Source organism: Pyxicephalus adspersus, chromosome 2 (assembly GCF_032062135.1).
Source record: "Pyxicephalus adspersus chromosome 2, UCB_Pads_2.0, whole genome shotgun sequence".
Taxonomy (NCBI): Eukaryota; Metazoa; Chordata; class Amphibia; order Anura; family Pyxicephalidae; genus Pyxicephalus; species Pyxicephalus adspersus.
This window is the reverse complement of record NC_092859.1, coordinates 147,400,129-147,420,556: the sequence shown is the minus strand read 5'-3', so window position 1 is coordinate 147,420,556 and position 20,428 is coordinate 147,400,129. Positions and strand designations below refer to the sequence as shown.

The following is a 20,428-nucleotide window of genomic DNA, read 5'->3' as shown; positions in this document are numbered from 1 at the left end:
TAAATTATCACAAGTCTGCGTAAAAAGTTTTAATGGCTTTTATATGAGGTGTGGAGAAGCTAGTGATTTAACGTTGCTATATTATAAAACCCACAAGTTTGCTACAGTAGCCAGATAGTGTAAAAGAAACACATAAATGAGAAAAATGTAACACTGTTTCTTTAAAATCAGTGACTCACTTATTGAATATATAGTCCTGCCTTTTTGTAGCAAACCAGTAAGTTTCAAAACCTCATCAACCCAGTTAAGCAAAATAATATTTATTTTGCTCCATGTTTGCTGCTTTTAACAGTGCCATATTATACTGCTGCATGAGAAATAATTGTTAAAAGACACAAAGACAGTAAGACCTAAATATTGGTGGTTTTATAAAACACTTGCCTTTACTGTCCAAATCAACCAGACCTTTTGCACTTTTATTTGATTTTGATGTCCAGTGATAATTCCCATAAGAGTTTTTGAATTGATAAAGCCACGCAAAGTGACAGAACCAACATCAGAATACAGTGCGTACCTCTGCGCCTCTGCTGTGCGAGTCTAGGGGGAGTAAATTGCTACCCTGACATGTGATGTGGAGGTGTACAAGGTGTTGTGCTGTCAGTAAAGCTTTACACTGCCTTTGCCTTCACTTCAAAGAACTGTGTTTTTGCTCCCAGAATGGACGTCTTATTTTAGTTTTGGCAATACATGGATATGGTTTAAGCATTCTGCCTTAACTTAGTTGTATCATGCATTCATGTATGGTAGAAATGAGTTAACCTTGGGCTTGTAAATTCAAAACCAGTATTTCAGTCATCTTCAAAGTTATGTACTCTATACATTGTACTAGTTTGACCAGCGCCTGAAAAATACTAAAAAGATATGTGAGATCCCATTGTCCCTACCTGTTCCTTGCCTTGTATGCTTTGGATCAACTTAGCCTTGGAAGTACAAACAGTGAATAGGCAGCTATGTCCAAATTAGTAAAATATATTGTCTCTATATTGTCTTGATGAGGAACATTTCAATATAAACATAGTATTCTTTACTTCTCTATGATAATTAAAATGAAAAACTGTGACGTTGTGACACATGAAATTTGCCTTTTGGAGACAAGGACCTTCTCAAACCATGCCATACAAATCCAAAAAGAGCAGGGAATAGGCTTTAAAAAGACACAAAAGACAGATATATGTCTGCAACCCTAGGTGCATCAAAAAAAAAAAAAATTGGACCATCCAACTAGAAAGTCCAGATCTGACTGTTGCCGTCTAGTGCCCTTTCTATATTTGCTGACAGTGTGCCTTTCCAGTGTTGTCTCCTATCTACACAAAAAGCCAGGAGGTATAATGGAGGTGGATCTTATGGTAGTCAGGGGCAGGGATTCTGCTATACAAGGAGGGGCTTCCGGAATCCTTCTAATTTTTTTTTTGGTAGTTAGGAGATGGAACAACTCTTGATTACAAATTCTAGCAAGACTGGCCTGCTAGTTTTGTTCATACTTATGCTTCATAAGTGTTTTTAGTAATTGCTTACAATTTTCTTATCCTGAAAATGTAAACTAATTCATTTAAGCACTAGTAAGCTGCAGTATCAATCCCATTTTTTCTTTGGATTCAGATATTTTGTATTGCAGAACAAAACCCACAATTGATAGGTATGCTACATTAAAAATAGGCCTCTGATGATAAATGTTATGGTTTCCAGTGTGCTCAAGTATTCTCTCAAGCAAATTTTTAAGACCTCAAATTGCTGGGGTATTAGATGGTCATGTGTGCACCCCCATGAAAAAACCAGATCTTAACAAAGGCTAAGATGGTGCTGTCTTTGATCTGCAATAAAAAAGGCACTCTAATGGGAAAGGCAACATTTACATGGTTTGTGGTGTTTTTTAAGTGTACAATACAACTAAAACACTTTAAATAAAAAAGTAAATCTTTTTTTCTTGGTGAAATCAGTAATTTTATGGTGAAATCAATTGTGCCAAAACTATTCTTTTCTACCTTATCCAAACGTTATTAATTAATAAAGAGTTCAAATAACTGACCCTGTTTCTTTGGCTTTCACCAGCTTCTGAAGTATACATTGTACGCAATGTATACTTCAGAAAGTATACATTGTATACACAAAGAAAGTATACACAAAGTGGAAATAGTTTGTATTGTGGTTGTCACTAAATGCTAAATGTAAAAATATCTGTGTCTGCAGAATACAGATGTGCCAAAGGAATTATCCTGTAAAAGATAGACCTGTACAAAGATTCAGATATGTTTACAGATTAACAAAAGCAGCATGAAAAATCTGATTACTTTCCATAGGGTACAAGAAATTCTTCAAAAAGCTTATACACCTAAAACATGGTACAAGCACTCAGTGTTTTTGAGGTTCCAAAGCTGATGAGGTCTACAACATGACTAGTAATGCCCGGTCTTCTAGGAGTGTAAAGCTCTGATATCCATCAAAAATTTTTTGTTAACATAGAAATGAAGCATAGAATTTTAGTGAGTGAAATAAAAATTAAATTATTTTTTTACCTGGTTCTCAGTGTATCTAAATATATTCCATTAGTCCCCACATAAATGCCAGTTTAATAGTTTATTTAGTAAGTGGTGGCCTCTCAACCTTTACACCCCAGGGGCGGGTTTTAGGGAACCCCTTATTAAATATAAATCATGGAGGATCAATGGGAAGAATGCCAGTTACATTGGTGGTCAAAATACACCCTTACAGGTGGCTTAAAAAGATCATTGGTGTCCTGGGACCCAGAACTATGCTGATGGAGATCAATCACCCACAGCTCAAGGAACAACCAGCAACCTCTGGAAGAACCCTAAGGTTTTGCAGAACCTTTAAGAACGCCTAGCCTGAGGTCCTCTTTGGTGGTCAAGAAAGCCCAATTGGACAATTCCATACATTTTATCTACATTCATTGCAAGTTTCTAACTACAAGACAAACTTAGCATTCTTAGCTCACATCACTCATATTGTCTTCAAAGAAACTTGTCATTAGATAAACCTGGAGGCTACCATTGCTGAGCACCTTCTGAAATGCTTTTTGCTTTCCTGTCATGTTGACCCCTTTGCCTATAGTCATTGAACTTGAATAAGCATGAATATGTGAATTTCTTATTTGGCTGGCTTGCCTGATCTGCATACGTGTTCTATCTCAATTCCTCACAAAGTTTTAAAGTAATTCAAACTAGCACTATCAGAAGAACAGCAAAATGATAGGTGTACTTTAAAGAGACACTACCACTTTGAATACAGTTTTTGGGGTAGCTCAATGGCTCAGTGGTTAGCACGCCAGCCTTTGGCTTCCCCCAAAATTGACCTTGGACTGTGTTATTGATATATGACCATGGCAGGGACATTATATTGTGAGCCCCTTAGAGTGACGGCTAGTGGCATGACTATGGACTTCGTACGGCACTGCGTAATATGTTGTTGCTATATAAATACTGTATAATAATAATACAGTCCCCTCTTCTTCTATGCCTTTATATTTATGATGCCATTCCTTCCTACTGAAGCATTCCAGCCAGTACAAGCCTCCATATTGCAGTGTTTGCACCTGGTAATTGGCTGTTTACCTCTGAGCTTTGCTTCTGGGATACCTGGGACTATGTCAAGGATTGTTAAAAAAAACATCATTATTTTCAGCTGCAACAACATTTTGGCCTCCAGTTTTTTACTATTGAGTATTGACCACTATTCTTTTTATTTGCTTTTAACCAGTTGTGGAGGATATCTTCTAAGTAGTCTCCGATAAACGAGTACATTTATAAACTATGTAGAAATGCTGTGTTCATTTAGTTTTTTTGAGAAGATAAATTCTCTATTTTTCTTTTAGAATCGTTTGAAGAAAAATATGTAAAAATTTAAAATGACAAAAACTACTAGACAGCTGAACAGCCTAGGGGACAATGGAATATCAGCCATGTTGCTTGGCAACATCAACAATATGACCTCCACAAATGCATTATGAAGTCACTTTACATTGTCTACTGACATTTATTTCATGGCCTGAGAAATGTGTGATGGCATTAGGCAGCAAACATATAATAAAAATATATGTTTTAAGAATTTCAATTTTTTTTTATTCACAGAATTACAAAAAAAGAGTAAAAAACTAAAGAACAAAAATAAATACGCTTGCACTGCAATTTGCTTGAAAAGTACTCATGGTTCTTGTTCCATAGTAATGAGCTCTTGTATTTTAAGCCTCTGAGCAAGATGATAAATAGCACAGCAAGTAGCAATGCTTTGTAAAAAGGCTTGTATTGTAAATGTGTTATCATTTTTATAGTAGAGACATTTTAATCAATAAAAAAATGCTTTAATTTTTTTGTACTAATTTTTAAAATGGAATAGTAGGGTAGGGAATGATGGCATGTAAATAAGATTAAAGGAGATAAAGCCATATCAGCTTTTATTAATATCAAAAGTAAAGATGTGAAGCTAATTAGGAAACAGACCAATCAAAGTGACCAATCGATGTTAGCTATCTTTTATTTATTGACTCTAAGCTGCTGACAATTGATTGCTGATTGGTTGCTTTAGTCTAAAAGACATTGTTCTTGATTTATTTTTTATACTTTAGATCAGAGAATGCCAACCAGTGGTCTGCGGCTCTGGCTGCTGCACCCCCGAGTGGGGTCAGGAGGAGGACCCCGCTGGGAGGACGTGCTGGCCAGAGCCGCGGACCATGTATCCCGTAGGGATGGTAGAGTGAGCGGGTTTTGGAATCATGACGTCACTCTGGGGGAAGAATCTTCCCCTTTGAGTGACATACGGCTCCCCGCTAATGTGTGGTCCGGGGCCTGTAAGTTTAAAGGTCCGTAGGTCTGAAAAGGTTGGCGAATACTGCTTTAGACAGTCTGGTATTTCTGTTCCTATGGTTGCATACATTTGTTTAACTGTTTTAACCCCAATAGCGGTAATCCTGAGTCACACTCGGAGACACTTAAAACATAAAAAAAAACACTTACCTTGATCCGTTCTCGTCCCCAGGCGTCCTGCTGGTCCCCGCAGCTCCTCCTGGGCATGTCTTTCTCCTTGGATCTTCTTCTGGCCACTGCAAAGACAACCTCCGGGGTTTCCCGGTAACGTCGGTGCATGTCTCGGTTCGTGCGGGAGGCGTGGCGGGAAATTAAAAAAATTCGGTATTGGATACAATACAAAACAGCTGTATTAAATCCAATACAAAGAAATCTTGATATAATATATATGTATAATTATATTATATATATAATATAAATGCTACTGTACAGTTATAATATATGTTTAATTATTTTTTTATTTTTTTTGCAACAGATTTTTGTGTTTTTTTATTTAATGTTTATTTTTCAATTTATTAAATATTGGGCATATTTCGGTGAGTTGAGCCTACAGGCCTACAATGTAAAATAAATTTCCATGCAAAAAAATGTAACGCTTTTTCTGTGGAAATACGGACAGAGTTAGAACGCTAGGGGGGTTAAATATGAGCATTAAATATTGCTATCTGGTCTTGGCTGTTTGTACACATAGGATAATTATCACATTCGTTGACATAAAGTGACATTAGATGATCTAACCATCTAGCCAGGGGTGAGCAGTCAACTGGTATTTTTAGAAATGTGCCTCCATGAATAATATTCTTCTTATATCATCCTTCTTCCCCCATAGAAAGTGAGCCTTGCTGAACTAACCAACAACTTAAAGCCCATAGGATGTTGCTTGCTCATCCTACCACATTCTAATGTAGTTTTTCTCAACCAGGGTTCCTCCAGAGGTTGCTAGGGGTCCCTTGAGCAATGAGCAATTTGTGCCCCTCAGGTCAGTTTAGGTGACACAAGTTTATGAAAATGTATATATTAAGATTTCACCTAAAACCCACAATTTTTTATAATTTGTTTCAACTGGAATAATGTGTCCATCTTGTCCATCTTTTTGGGTGACATTCTTCTCACTAGTCAACAATGTAAGAGACATCCCCACCACTGATCACCATGCACATTTACTGTGAGCTGTGGATATAGAAATTATAGCAGGGGTTCCCTGAAGACCTGAAAGTTCAAAGGTCCTCCATGAAAAAAGGTAGAAAAGGGCTATTCTAATGTCTAGGGCCACCCATAGGTTAACCATAGTCTACCCTACTACAGAACAAAAGATAGAGGTTTTCAAAAAACTTTCTCAAGACAATGGCCTTCCAAAATGGGAAATCATTTGGTAATTCCAATTGGTCTCCTGAAACGTAGAATTTTTTCAGTTTTCCTAATTAAGCTTTAATATACCCTTTAGGAGTTGGAATGCTGAGCACTTGGGAAGGGCAATTCACATTGGAAAAAGACCCATCTGCCAGTAAACTGTAGCATTGTGTATTCCATGGACCTTGCTATTTGCAATAAGATATTAAAATGTACATAAAGCAATTTCAACTCAGATTCAACATTTAATAATTTTGGGGTAAAAATGTAAAGATCCCAATATGGTAACTAACCAGTCAATGTTTCACAGTCTAGTTAGCTATTATTATACCATATTGTGGCTGATTAGCTAAAGATATAGAGATCCCACTCACATTAGCAAGTAAGATATAGCTGCATTCACTTCATTTTTCAGAACACAAAAATATTAGAATTTTTTAACACAATGTTCACACAACTTTTATCCAGGATGGACACAATGGGCCTGATTTATTAAAGCTCTCCAAACACTTTCATCAGTGAAGCTGTGTGATCCAGCAAACCTGGAATGGATATGATCCAGGATAACAAAAAAGCAACTTTTAAGAAATCTCTTCCAAGTTTGCTGGATCGTCCAGCTTCACTGATGAAAGTGTATCCTCTCCAGCCCTGGAGAGCTTTAATAAATCAGGCCCATTATTCCTGTTGAAACCAATGAGAAAAATGTGTGAGTTTTAGGTGAAAATTGGATGAATCTTGTGTTTAAATATTCAAAAATGGACCCCTAAGTATCTTCGGTGCCTTCACAAACCTGAAGAACAATAGCTTTATTCCTTGTGTAGAGGGCGAAGTCATGACTGGTCACAATTTGGCAATCTAGGGACATTTACATATCTTGAAATACACAAAGCCCTTCAAAAAAACAATAGCATGGCCCTCAAACTCTAACAAGCCAAGAATACCGTTGACTTATTAATGAATTGCTTGGGACGGTTTGTGCTCTTTGGTCCACAAGGTACTTAAGACTTGTCATTTATTATTGCTGTAAACCTGTAAACATACAAATAAACAGAGTGGCCCCAATAGACATCATGTTGTGTAGCCACCTAATTAGTCTAAACACAATAATGGAAGCACTGTGCTATTCTTGTTGGTTTTTCTAAGGCACACAATAGCAGCTTGTGTGGTTTGTTTTATAGGAAACGACATTCACCCACAAGACCACATTTGAGTAAATGTTTTTTTATAACCCCCCCAACGCAGACCCATACACACACACACCTCCTGTGTTCCTTTGCCCATGGCTGTTGGTTTGTGGGACAGCTGCAGAGTCTGTTAGTAAACACTTTCGTGGGTTAACATTTTTATTCAGGTCTCCTCCTCCCTTTCCCCTTTTCTCTATGATAGTACAATGACAGCATTGTTAAGGGGGGATTTGAATGAGGGGTCTCTGGGCATGTTCCCAGCATTGTCCAAGGGGGTGGGAAAAAAATTGCCTAGCCAGGAGGACCAGACTAGACTCAGACAGATGCCTAAATTAGCGACAAAGCCTTTTTCAATGTCCCCCCAGACAAGGCTGGCTTGTTTGTGTGTGCGTGTGTGGATGTGTGAGAGTGTATAGTGAGCTTTATCGCTGGTTGCATGTCTGCCCATGTTAATTAGTTTCTTGCATGCATGTCTGATAGGGTGCCAATGAATATTTTCTCCCTGCACCAGGGAAAGCTTGTGTGATGGGAATGGGGGAAGGGTGTTGGCTTGGCTGAATTAAGCAGGCAGGAAGATTTTTTTTAATGTAATAAATTATGGGGAAGTGAGAAAATAGAAATAATGACCACAATTTTTCTATGTATACATCTATCTATCTATCTATCTACTAAGAAAAAAAAACCTCATACATATGCAACATATCAATATAATAATAATATTAAGATATATATTTTAAATATTATATAATAATATTATTATACATAAATGCCATTGGCTGATTATTCAGGGTTTTTTTTTTTTTTTTTTTGGTTTTTTAATGCGGAGGAAGGCAAACAAATAAGTTAAGAATAAAAAAGAAAGAAGGAAAGAGATTGAAAAAAGAAGAAAGGAATATGGTAGAGGACATTACATGGTACATGTTAATCAGTCTCGTGTTCATTTTAACTGATTATGTTGTATACTTTTCAAACTTATTAAAAGCCATTTAAAGCTTTTCTGGCAACATTTTTTTGCCGTTCTGTTTTTTTTTTAGTTCTGTTTATGAGTGTATTATTGGTGATGCTTTGTTAGTGATAGTTTCAGCGTTTTCTGAATAGGTATTGGTTTTAGTATTCTGTAGTTTGGCTATGTGATTTTGTAATTCTATGTTGATGTCTTTAGTTGGAGAGGATCCTATTTTGTGCAATATTCTGGACTGACAAGCTTGAATAGCCGCTCTTCAAACCTATCTGATTGTGTTCATTCATTTAAGTGTTGACACTTTATGCAACACACTGATTATTTTTGGTCTTAATCACCAAGCACTATCTCATCTGAAAAGGGCCTTGATATATCACTGTCATATCTCTTTGGCATATACCACTATTGGGAAGGATCCTGGGCTTAAATGTTTCTGAATCCATCATTCTAGTAGTGCTCCGTAGATGGATTCATTAACCAAAAGTGAATGATAAATAATTGTTATTACGGTAAAGGGTAAGGAAGCCATTTTTGTACACTTGCAACAACAACAGTGATACATACTGTCCTGTAACGTCATTAAAACTCTTACAATGGTCCTGATACACTTTCATCAGTAAACTGGGTGATCCAGCATCCAAGTCATTTTCTATTTGCTAGCAAATGTTTTGAATCCTGGACCAGATCCATTCCAGGTTTGCTGGATCACCCAGCTACACTGTTGAAAGTGTATCCTCTCCAGCCTTGGAGAGCTTTAATAAATCAGGCCCAATGTTCTAGTAAGTGTACAGCAATGACACATTTGTTGTTAACAATACACATAACAAAAGAAAAGCAAAGATTAAAGGACTTACTGTACTATTAGGGAAGGCTACTGTTGACAACAAAAGTCATAATGGTAGATAGACAATCCTTATGTTCTCAATAATTTTTTCAGCTTTTTTTTTGCAATATGAAAAGGGCATCAAGAATAATTCCCTATTCAGAAAGTGGGGCGGATTTTTTAAAGCTGTCCAAGACTGGAGAGGATAAACTTTGTCAGTGAAGCTGGGTGATCCAGCAAACCTGGGATAATTTTTTTTCAAAGACATTTACTATTTGCTAGCAAATATTTTGAATCCTGGACCAGTTTTATTCCAAGTTTGTTGGATCACCCAGCTTCGTTGATGAAAGTGTATTTTCTCCAGCCTTGGAGAGCTTTAATAAATCAGGCCCAATGTTCTAGTAAGTGTACAGCAATGACACATTTGTTGTTAACAATACACAAAAGAAAAGAAAAGCAAAGGTTAAAGGATTTACTGTAATATCAGGGAAGGCTACTCTTGACAACAAAAGTCATAATGTTAGATAGACAATCCTTATGTTCTCAATACATAACAGAAATTTTAAGGCAAATTACTAAATAATATAAAGATTAAACAGGGTATCAAACATCACAAAGATATTCCAAAGAACTAGTGGGTGGTTCCAGAACATAAAGGGTATTGCTAATAAGGAAGAAATAGGGACCAATAAATTAGACAAAGGGGGAAAGAAGGGAATAATTTAATCCTGACATTGATGGGCTTTTTCAATAAGTCCAAAGAGGTGATGATGGCAGAAATGGAACCATCCCTAGTAACCAACCAGATGGCAGTTTAATGTAGAGCGATCCGTGAAATAATTGTTTGCTTTGGGTGACTGCACTTTACATATTTTTTAGTACATAAACCACTGGGTCTGCATATATAACTGGAAATGAATTAGATTACTTGTGTCTCAAGGTAAATCATAGCAGAAGGTCTATGAAATAGTTTAGGGAGAGAAATGGTTTAGAAATGTGTGGGGGAGTGGGGTGAGCTTGAACATGAGCAAAAGATGACGCTGATTGGAGCAACCACTAGGACCATTGTCTTGAAATTGTCAGGATTTTTAAATTTATGCCTGCCGAAATTGCATTGATGCCCAGCGCTAATTTATTCTAGGGAGCGATGAGGGAAAAAGTGTGGGGGGGTTGGCGGGTTGTCTGTCTTTATGAAGGGAATTGGAGTATGTACATTAAGGGTGTTGAGGAAGGAAGAACAAATTCTCTCCCTGAGTACTGCCATGTCTTTCATATGGTGTGTGTATTCCGGAGGGAAGAACAGGAGTATATGCTGCAAGAACCTGGCCTCAGTGGCATACACACACCCCTCCACGTTCATTGGATTAAGGCAGACATTTTGAACTGCTGGCATATAGCACCAGAGTTAACTCATTCATAGGCATGAGGGATTTCAGTACATGTAGGCAGGAAAACAGTTCAGTTAAGGGGAATTTCATGTTATTATGTTACTGTGGTGATTCTGCAGTCAAACCAAATGCTGGTGGTTATATTTGCAATCACGGGAGACATTCCGGAGATGTAATATGTGATATTGCTTCTAGAGAACCTAGAAAATGGTTAATATGCACAGCTGTATAAGGCGGAGGCATGCACTGCATACAAGCATAGATGTATTTATTTTCTTTTTTGTCTAAATGGAACACATTCCTGCATGCATTGCTGCTAATAATACTCTGGGGGATGTATCACCGTGTTTGGGTATTCGTAAAACATTTAACTCCTCTAGTTTACATGCCACAAGGTGTATATGTGATCATTTTGTCACTTACTGTGGTTGGAGAAATAAATCCTGTGGTATGACCTTTTCCGAGGGTGGTTAGATATAAAACCTTGCCTTACAGTATTTATTTTCATATTGTACATTTGCTATTTTCTAGAATTACAAATATAGTAAACGTATGCCTATAAGCTGAAAAGCAATAGGTCTGTCTAGACTAAAAGAATGTAAGTGTGTCAAGGTGGTATTCTACCGAACTGTTAAATACCCAGCGGATAAACATACTTATCAACTACCCATTCTGCCAAAAGACTACTCAGCCTCTTTGGGTTTATTTGTAATTTACACATTTGTGTGATCATATTCTGGAATGTGACACCACTGTTCATGCACCTCTGAAGCTTTCTGTGTCTCCCTATTGGATGAGAAATAATCTATTGTGTTAACCTACTATACTAGTTCTGCCATTGTCTTACCAATATGTCAATGCAAGGAGGCAGGAGGATACGTTTTCTTTGTTATCATCATGTATGGACTGTCTAAAGCAGCCATTCCCAACCGGGGTCTCATGGAGGTTTCTAGGAATTCCTTAAACTGGTAATTGATCTCCAAATTCAACCATGCCTGCATATATATACTAGTTTATATTGTAATAATGATATTTGTCCTGGGGCCAACACCACTGCACAGTTCTAATTTTCAGGTAGTCCCCGGGTTACATACAAGATAAGGATTGTAGGTTTGTTCTTAAGTTGAATTTGTATGTAAGTCGGAACAGGTACGATATTTTTTTTAATGCAATTAGGACAAATGTTTGTCTCAACATATTATTAGGCAGTGTGGTATCAGTTTTTGTATAAAATCCTCACTGTGATATAATCACAAACAAAAAAAAACTTTATGGAGAGAGACATTCATTAACAAGCTGTGCTTTGATATGAAAAAAGAAACAGATGCAGAGTTTGTCTTGTTCATTAAAGAGTTAAAGATGCTACAGATCAGCTCAGCTCTTAAGATCACCCACAACCTCAGCTGTGTTTAGCAAAAGATTTCTTCTGCAAGTTATGCAAACTGCCCCCTCCCCCATTAAGCCTCTGTCCTGCACACGAGCGAGCAGGGAAGCCCCGTTCGTTTCTAGGAGTCATCCATATGACCATAACTGGAGGACTACCTGTATTTATTTTTTATTTGTATTTATATAGCGCTTTTTTATATGTATTTATAAAGTGCTGACATTGCACAGCGCTTTACAAAATCTATTGTCATATCACTATCCTTAACTGTGCCTCAAAATCTAATGTTCCTCCCATAGGTATATGTCATTTACACAGCCTAAAAGTCTTTTAGGGGAAAACAATCAATCTAACTGCTTGTTTTTGGGATGTGGGAGAAAATTGTCTTTAATGCAGCCTAAAAGGGTGAACATTCTAGCTACCAATGTAAGAGGCCCCAATGACCTCCAAATAATTAGTTTTAGCAATGATTCCCTGAGACCCCCAGCAATAAAATGGTTTAATGTTGTTTCCATGGACTGTGCTACACAACTGATCGGCATTTCTCAACCTGACTTCAGCTTTTCAATGAGTTATGGGGCGTTATTATATGTATTGTAAATTATTTATATTGTAAGTTCTCATGTGTAAACAAATATACTCTCTCCTCCATTGTAAGTTATGACCGGATCACTGTACTGTACTTCTGGCCTGTTTTAGAAAGATACATGATTGAAGCACTAGTGTCAATTGTTCACCCTCACTCCCCTAAATGCTGTATAGTCTGTACATTTTTGTAGTTATTGGATTGATTCCCAGTGTTAATTTAATTTCAATGGAGCTCTTTTACTCAAAGTGGTCCAAAAGCAAAGGAGAAGCAAAGCTTAACTTTCTGCCACTTAGAAAAGTATTGCTTGCAATGTACAGTACAGCTACTTGGCTTGGATCTGTGACTGGAGTTGGGCTTTAAAGATTTATAAATAAAGAGATAAGGTACATATCATTGGTTTATGTGGTTTTAAAAGACTATTGTTAAACCTAATGGTTTTGCATGTGTAGGGAATGTATAATTGGTACCTGAACTAATAAACTTGCTCTATAACAAAATGGCTGACAATGGCTGAACTATTGCTTATGAATCACTGATCTATGAAATGTAATGATGTTATAATACTAAAAGCGCAAATGTGCATAGTGGCATGGATGCCCAGCTTACGCCGCAACTGTTTTTGAGAAAGAAGAAAGTAGCTATGAGGTTGTTGCTGGCAGCTTGGCATTTTTATGCACTGCAGTTCAGATTGAATTATATCTGGCATCATGTATACCAATGCCAGATCTTAAGAGTTTTGTTGAGTGGGTAAGACAGACACTTGCGCAAAGTACTTTAAGGTGAACCTTCAGAAAATATTGAAGCCAATGCATGACTAGCATTACAAACATATCTACTGTTGTACATCTACAAGGATGTAGACAATAGTATTTTTGTCTTCTAACTGTAAAAATGTCCAATATAAAAATCCATGCATGAAAAATGCATTAGGAATTGCATTACACATAAAGCTAATCAAATGACTAGGAAAAAAAGGCGTGCAACCCAAAGGCTGGACATGCCATTATATATAAAATATAGCCTTGTACCTAGCACTGACATTTAAATGAATGGTGCCAGGTAATAATGTAACGTAATGATGAATAATGTCACAGTCCATGGAAGGGGGCTGTTGCGCCTTTGTTTACACATCAAGAGTTTGCCAGATGAAACAACTATTGTGGCGTTGTGGCATACCTGTTATTAGTGTATAACAATTTTTCATGCTTGCTGCCTTTTAAAAGCACATCAATGTCAAATCGGACCAGCTGGTCAATTCTTGCATGGTATTTGCTTAAAGCTGCCTAAAAATGCTTGTCTGGCATTTTTGTACAAATCAGAAAAGGAAAACATATGTGATGAAAACATATAATCTAATACAAAATAGGAGAAGAAACAGGCTAAAGCTGACCATACACTTTACAATCTGACTGTGTAATCAACCTTAGATCTATTAGTATTTATCTAGATATAAATAAAGGTTTCCAAATAATACAGTTTTGGGAAAATGTAGCAATCAAAAAATAATTTATGGGGGAAGTTTAAAGTAGAACGCTAGTTAACATTTTCCCTTATTCCTAAAGATTTGCAACATCCTTACTACTTCTAGGAGCAGAATTCTTTTTTTTTAATGTTCCTGAAAGGGTCAAACTCATGTAGCTTTATTATCTCATGATGGCTGAGCTGGCTGGAAGTGTGGCAGACTTTTATTCTCTCTTTGAGGGGTGATGCTTCTTTGTTAGAAGATTGATCTTTTGAGCAAAAGATAAGTTTCTAATTGCAGTGCAAACAAATCAGGAAGACAGGCAGTATTTTTCAGAACCAGGTTCAGAAATGGCAGCTTACATCATCTCTTAGTGTAGGTCTGAGCAAAACTTTTGGTTCCAATACTTTGTTGTACAATACAGAAGTAAATTGACTTATTTCACAGGCATTGAATACCTGAACTAAGAATTGGGAAGTATGCTCCACTTCTAATTACAGGGGAAGTCCTACCCAAAACTGACTTTGACATTTGCATGATGAGATTTGTCCAGGACTGTGTGATAATATAGCTAAATAATTACTACAAAAAGGACAATACTGCACACTTGTGTCTGTGTTCTAAGAAACTGACATGTTTAGTTATGAAAGAAAACAAAATTTCAATAATCATCATGGATATATATTTTAAGGTGTACAGGAAGATTACATAGGAACAGGTAGAGTATTCTTTATTCAGATATGGCCTGGATTCTGGGGTAAATGTCCCAGGTGATGTTTGGTGCTGTTTAGCAAATGCTGTTTTTTATAGGATCTTTTAGGATCAGGGATTAGCATGTATTTTGCCAACTATCATAAAAGACCTTTTCCCCCAAATTTCGATTAAATCTGCCCAGGGACATAAAAAATTCCCCACAATTTCATGATTACTATTGATTTAGATACATGGAAGTTATGCCCAAAAAAGTGTATTGCTTTCTATTAGAATCAGAAAACATTAAAGTTTGGTCAAAGTTGCATAATTTTAGTCTTTGTAGAAAAAACATAGCTGGTTTGCAGGCCAGGACTGAGACAGGTATCTGACTTTTTGCCAAAAGGACTGTTAGGTTTGTGGGCTGCTATGATCTTGGGTGGATTGAAGGTGGATCACATATGCTTTAGAATGGGGGCCCCCAACCCCTGGTCCTTGGCCCACTAAAAGAAGAAGGACCCCGCTTGGGGAGGGACACTGGCCAGAGCTACTGACCACATCTCCAGTACGCATCGCAGGCTCGGGAGGTGGGTGGGTTATGTTTTTGGTTCTGGCATCATGACGTCACTCTTGGGGGAAGTTTCCTCCCCTTTGAGTGACAGATGACTCTCCGTGCAAGCGCCATATGGAGTCCGTGCATTTAGAGGTCTGCAAGCTCCAAAAGGTTGGGGACCACTGCCTTAGGGTTCTGCAGTGCACATTGGCTGGCAATAATACCTAGACCAAATAGATCTCAGTTCGATTTACCAGCCATAATTTGACATAACCCATAACTACTATTGCCTTCTAAAACCAGATTTCCCTGGATCAAGGAGTATTGGCAATCTCAACACATCAGTGTGTGGTCAGATAGGGCCAATGCAGAGCAATGTATGCCAATAACTACTTAAAGATGAACTAACTCTCAATTGTAGGGGAATACACATTACTACAATATACCCAATATCTAGATAATGTTTAAAATATTAAAGTTAAGCTAAATGTGTTACTGCTTAATCTTTTAAAATAAAAATGTGTAATTTAAGTAAAATGGGTAAAAATATTACACGTATCATGGTGTAGAACTCATGGCGTAGAAAGCCTGCCCACACCATTTCTTCTATAGATTTCTTAAAACTTGAGATCTCTATATGTCTATAGTCTTGGGATACTTTGAAAGTTGAGAGGGTAGAACGGATTTAAGAAATAAGTTTATTCCTCAGACTAATATAATATACTAATATTAATAAACTATTATAATATGGAACCCCACCAAAATTTATATAGGAAAAAGCCATTCATGTGTGGACCAGTCAACGGCACTAGTAACCCTGACCCATAATTAGATCCACATTAAATGTGATAGCCTGCAGACAGAATTTTAATGTGATAAAAATGCAAATATCTTTTCATGTATCAATGTAGATGTGATAATTGTCACATTTGAATCGTATGAAGCAATGTAAGAAGCTCACCTTAAGTTGCACTTTTTCAAGGCCATTATCGGAAGAAGGTCTCATTTATTTCTGGTCTGCTATTCGGTTTGCTAGTTCATTTCAAATTATATGACAATGGCTCAGCCAATAGCAAAAGAGTAACACCAGTATATATATATATATATATATATATATATATATATATATTTATATATATTTATACAGATTTATTAGCAAAATTACCCCTAATTGTTACAGAATATTCTTTCAGCTTTTTATTGCAATATGAAGGGCATCAAGAATAATTCCTTATGCAGATTTTTTTAAGCGCTCCAAGGCTGGGGAGGATAAACTTTGTCAGTGAAGCTGGGTGATCCAGCAAACCTGTGATAATTTTTTTTCAAAGTCATTTACTATTTGCTAGCAAATATTTTGAATCCTGGACCGGTTTTATTCCAAGTTTGGTGGATCACCCAGCTTCGTTGATGAAAGTGTATTTTCTCCAGCCTTGGGGAGCTTTATTAAATCAGACCCAATGTTCCAGTAAGTGTACAGCAATGACACATTTGTTGTTAACAATACACAAAACAAAACCTAATAGAAAAGCAAAGATTAAAGGACTACTGTACTATTAGAGAACGTTACTATTGACAACAAAAGTCATAATGGTAGATAGACAACGCTTATGTTCTCAATATATAACACAAATTTAAGGCAATCAGTAAAAGATATAAAGAATAAAAAGGGTATCAAACATCACGAAGTGTATCAAAGTTTTTATACGTGTATTCTTATAACGGGTGATATTAGGAGAACTTTGATGTCAATTGCCAGCTGCAGCAAAACAATATGGAAGCCATAATGGGGTCTACTTTAACATCTACCTAAAAAATGTAATTTGGGTAAATGTGCTATTAGTTTAAATTATTGCAGTCCTCAAATAAAATGATTAATGTAAATACCTGATAAAAATCATTTATGACTAAAGCATTGTATTGCTTTGACGATGACCCACATTTATCCCAAAATGGATCTGTCCAGCGACCATTCCAATTTGGCACCAAATAGACAATAGGAGATGTAGCTTTTCTGCTTCCAGTAGACATTCTGGATGCTCTTGCTGAAAACCACAGGCTTTCCATATGGGTAGAATTTTGCAGCCTTATTGAAGGACAAAAAAATTATTACATCTTGTGTCTTTCACATTTTTTATGGCTAGGTTGGTCATTATTAAATCAAACCATAGCCACTTCACATAAATAACCAGTTTCTTTACTTTCTTGGTTGCCTTTATAAGACGCAAATTGCTTTGTAAAGTCTTTACCATGTTCAACTGCAAAAGAAGTGCCTTCAGGGATAAAAAAAAATTTCCATATGAGGAAAGCTCCTTAATGAATATGTGGATAATGTGTTTTCACTGGAAAGGCTGGTTGGCCCAGTTAAAGTCACGTAATCAGGCTGTGCTATGGCTATGTCAGGATAGAAAGATTAACTCCTTCACTGCACTGGCAGTGACTAGCGGTAAATAAATGCAAATGATGGAAGGCAGGGCGATAGCTGCCAGCTTTGGCATAGAGGGACAACAATGCCTCAGTATGATTTTCTGCATTGAGCCATTAATCGTCTGCTTTTTATGCGCGCGATTTTGATGGTTTAAATATAAGTATTAATAGGAGCATTATTTTTGATGTAAAGGCAGCTGCGGGAGGCAACATTTATTAATAAATTCAAAGAAAATTACCAAGGACCATATATGTTTCCTGATTAGTTGCTAGGTATTTTTTATATACAATGCTGGCCATATCATTAACCACATTTATAAAACATATTTAGCCTTTACGTCTCGTCACATCTGCTTGAGCTCTGGCGATATCCTCATCCAGAATGGGTAATCCAATTCTCAATTACATTCTTCAGCAGCTTCTGCATTCCATTTGCCACTTTAGAAGAAATATATAGTTGATCAATTGTTTTCAAACTATTCATGTAAAAAAATCATATTGAGTTAAAAAAATATTCCAATGCATGCTAATGTTTTACTATCCTGTTCCTATGTACTAATGATTATATTTGTACATGAGGCATACATATTATCTAATAGTTCTGCTTTCTGGATTGTACTGCTGTACAAGGGTTTACTGCTTTTTTCAACACATGAGAGTTTATGAGTTGGCCAACACATTGGATCATGTTAAATGCTGGTCATATCATTAACTACAATTATGAAACACATTTGACCTTCAGATCTTCCCATAGATTTGCTTGATCTCTCACAATATTCTCGTGCAGAATAGGTAATCCAAATCTCAGTAACATTCTACATCATCTCCTGCATACCACCAATGATCATTTAACACTTTAGAAGGAATCTATGGATAGTTCATTGTTTTTAAAATATTCATGATCTTCCCATGCAGAATTGGCAATTCAAGTATCAGTGCACTCAACAATGCATTCCCTGTATGTATAACATATATTTTGGAATATTGATTGGGGTAGCTAATCTATCCTTCCTCTAGTGCCTGTTCTACACAATCTCTATATTTAATACAGTATGGACCATCTTATGTGTATTACTAAATAATTACTAAATAATAAAAAAATACTTAAAAGTATATAGTTCCCTTTGAGTTTATTGATCATTCCCTATGGAAACCCACACCCATCAATCTGTTGGTGAACATTTAGGGAACCTGGCATGTCAATGCACCCAGATTAGACCCGATTTCATCAATGTGTGTTTTATATAGTCACCAATGGATGCTAACATTGTATGCATGCTGGTAACTCAAGTAAGGTAGCATGCCTATTCATTTGTGGCAACTGTGATTAAAGATTAGTGAGATTTGCTAAGCCTTTGATTTAGATCTAACATCTGTGTTTGAATATATAAGCTTGCAGTTGACAAATTCTGATTTTAGTAAAAATTCTAGAGGCAACTGAAAATCATTATAAATTACATTTTCCTATAGTGTAGCCTAAATTAGTGAATATATGATAAATCACTGGAATATTGTCTCTATATTCACTATTGATCTACATTAAAAAGATGATATGATTGAAGATTTATAGGCTTTTGCATTTAAAAGTGAAGTCTTGGCTGCACTTAGGCACTACGGCCATCTATAAAAAAAACCATAGAAAGGTTTTTGAGAAGATCAACAGGGAGAATGAACCTCTCAGGCCCAATGTATTGTAGGTTCTTTTATTGCTGCATGCAGTATAATCACTAGGAATGTACAAATTTAATCATGGATGTGGCTAGAGCCTTTTGTAACCCATTCGGTACCATGGAAAATAACATGGCTGGCTATGGCTCGATGGAGAAAAGCTTGTGTGTGTTTGGATGTGCCTGTGCAGAAGAATAAGGTAGGCGTTCCTTTGCATGCTTCCAAGCTCAGCTGTGGCCCTGTCTATTCTAATCTGCAGATAAGGGTGATAATCCGCGGATGGGCTGTTGGGGGCTTTGTGCCAGTAACGGGACAGAATGCAAGGCAGAGTGGCGTGTAAAGCTAGGGATCAGATCTCGTGCGTGGCTCTGCATCTCTTGCTATTGTGAGCACAGTGCGTGGAATTGACTCATGTGATGGTGGGTTTTATTCGGATTTTATTCTGATGGTGGCGTAGAATGGGGGAAGATAGATCTGAACATGTTTGGCAGATGTAAAGACACTTCTGTATCCTCCTGTGTATTACAATGCTAAATTGAATATTGCCTAGTTGCCAGCATGTTGAAGTAATTTCCAGGGATGCTCTGGTGTTGGCCCAGTGATTCTGAATTGTGCACAGCGAGTGTGTGGGCTGCTAGACCGTAGAATTCTATGTGTAAAAGAAACACTTTATATCATTTATTTTATATATTTAGTATTTCAAATTTTATCTGCAACAAATATACATGTACAATACAGAAGGCTATTAATAGAATACAAAGGAGCAAACACATGAATATGAATAGTACAAGCGGTATATATAAAAGCAAAGAAAAATTCCAGGGACATACATTTCAGGGACAAATCATAAAACCTAGTAGTGGAGGCAGGCTGGGAATAGATTAAGCCATGCACGCATACAAAGCACTTAATAATAGGTTTGAATCAGTAATATGAAGAAGGACACCTATTTGAAATATTTCTATGGATGTGACCTGCATTATTGAGTTAATCTTAAACCTTGTCATAGCTCTACATCTCAACTAGTATCTTGTAGCAATTGGCTGAATGATAATTGGTCTGAGTTTTAGTGTCCAAAATGCATACAAACCACTGAGAAAGCTTTTTGAATTCTTCGGACTCTTTGTTAGGACTT

At 36.7% G+C, this 20,428-nt stretch overlaps 1 long non-coding RNA gene across 2 annotated transcripts in view; it reads left to right on the top strand.

Moving 5' to 3' along the window:
* Positions 1-20,428, top strand: part of LOC140324658 (uncharacterized) — a 57,467-nt gene that overhangs the window by 26,366 nt on the left and 10,673 nt on the right. The gene's annotated exons all lie outside the window — the stretch shown is intronic.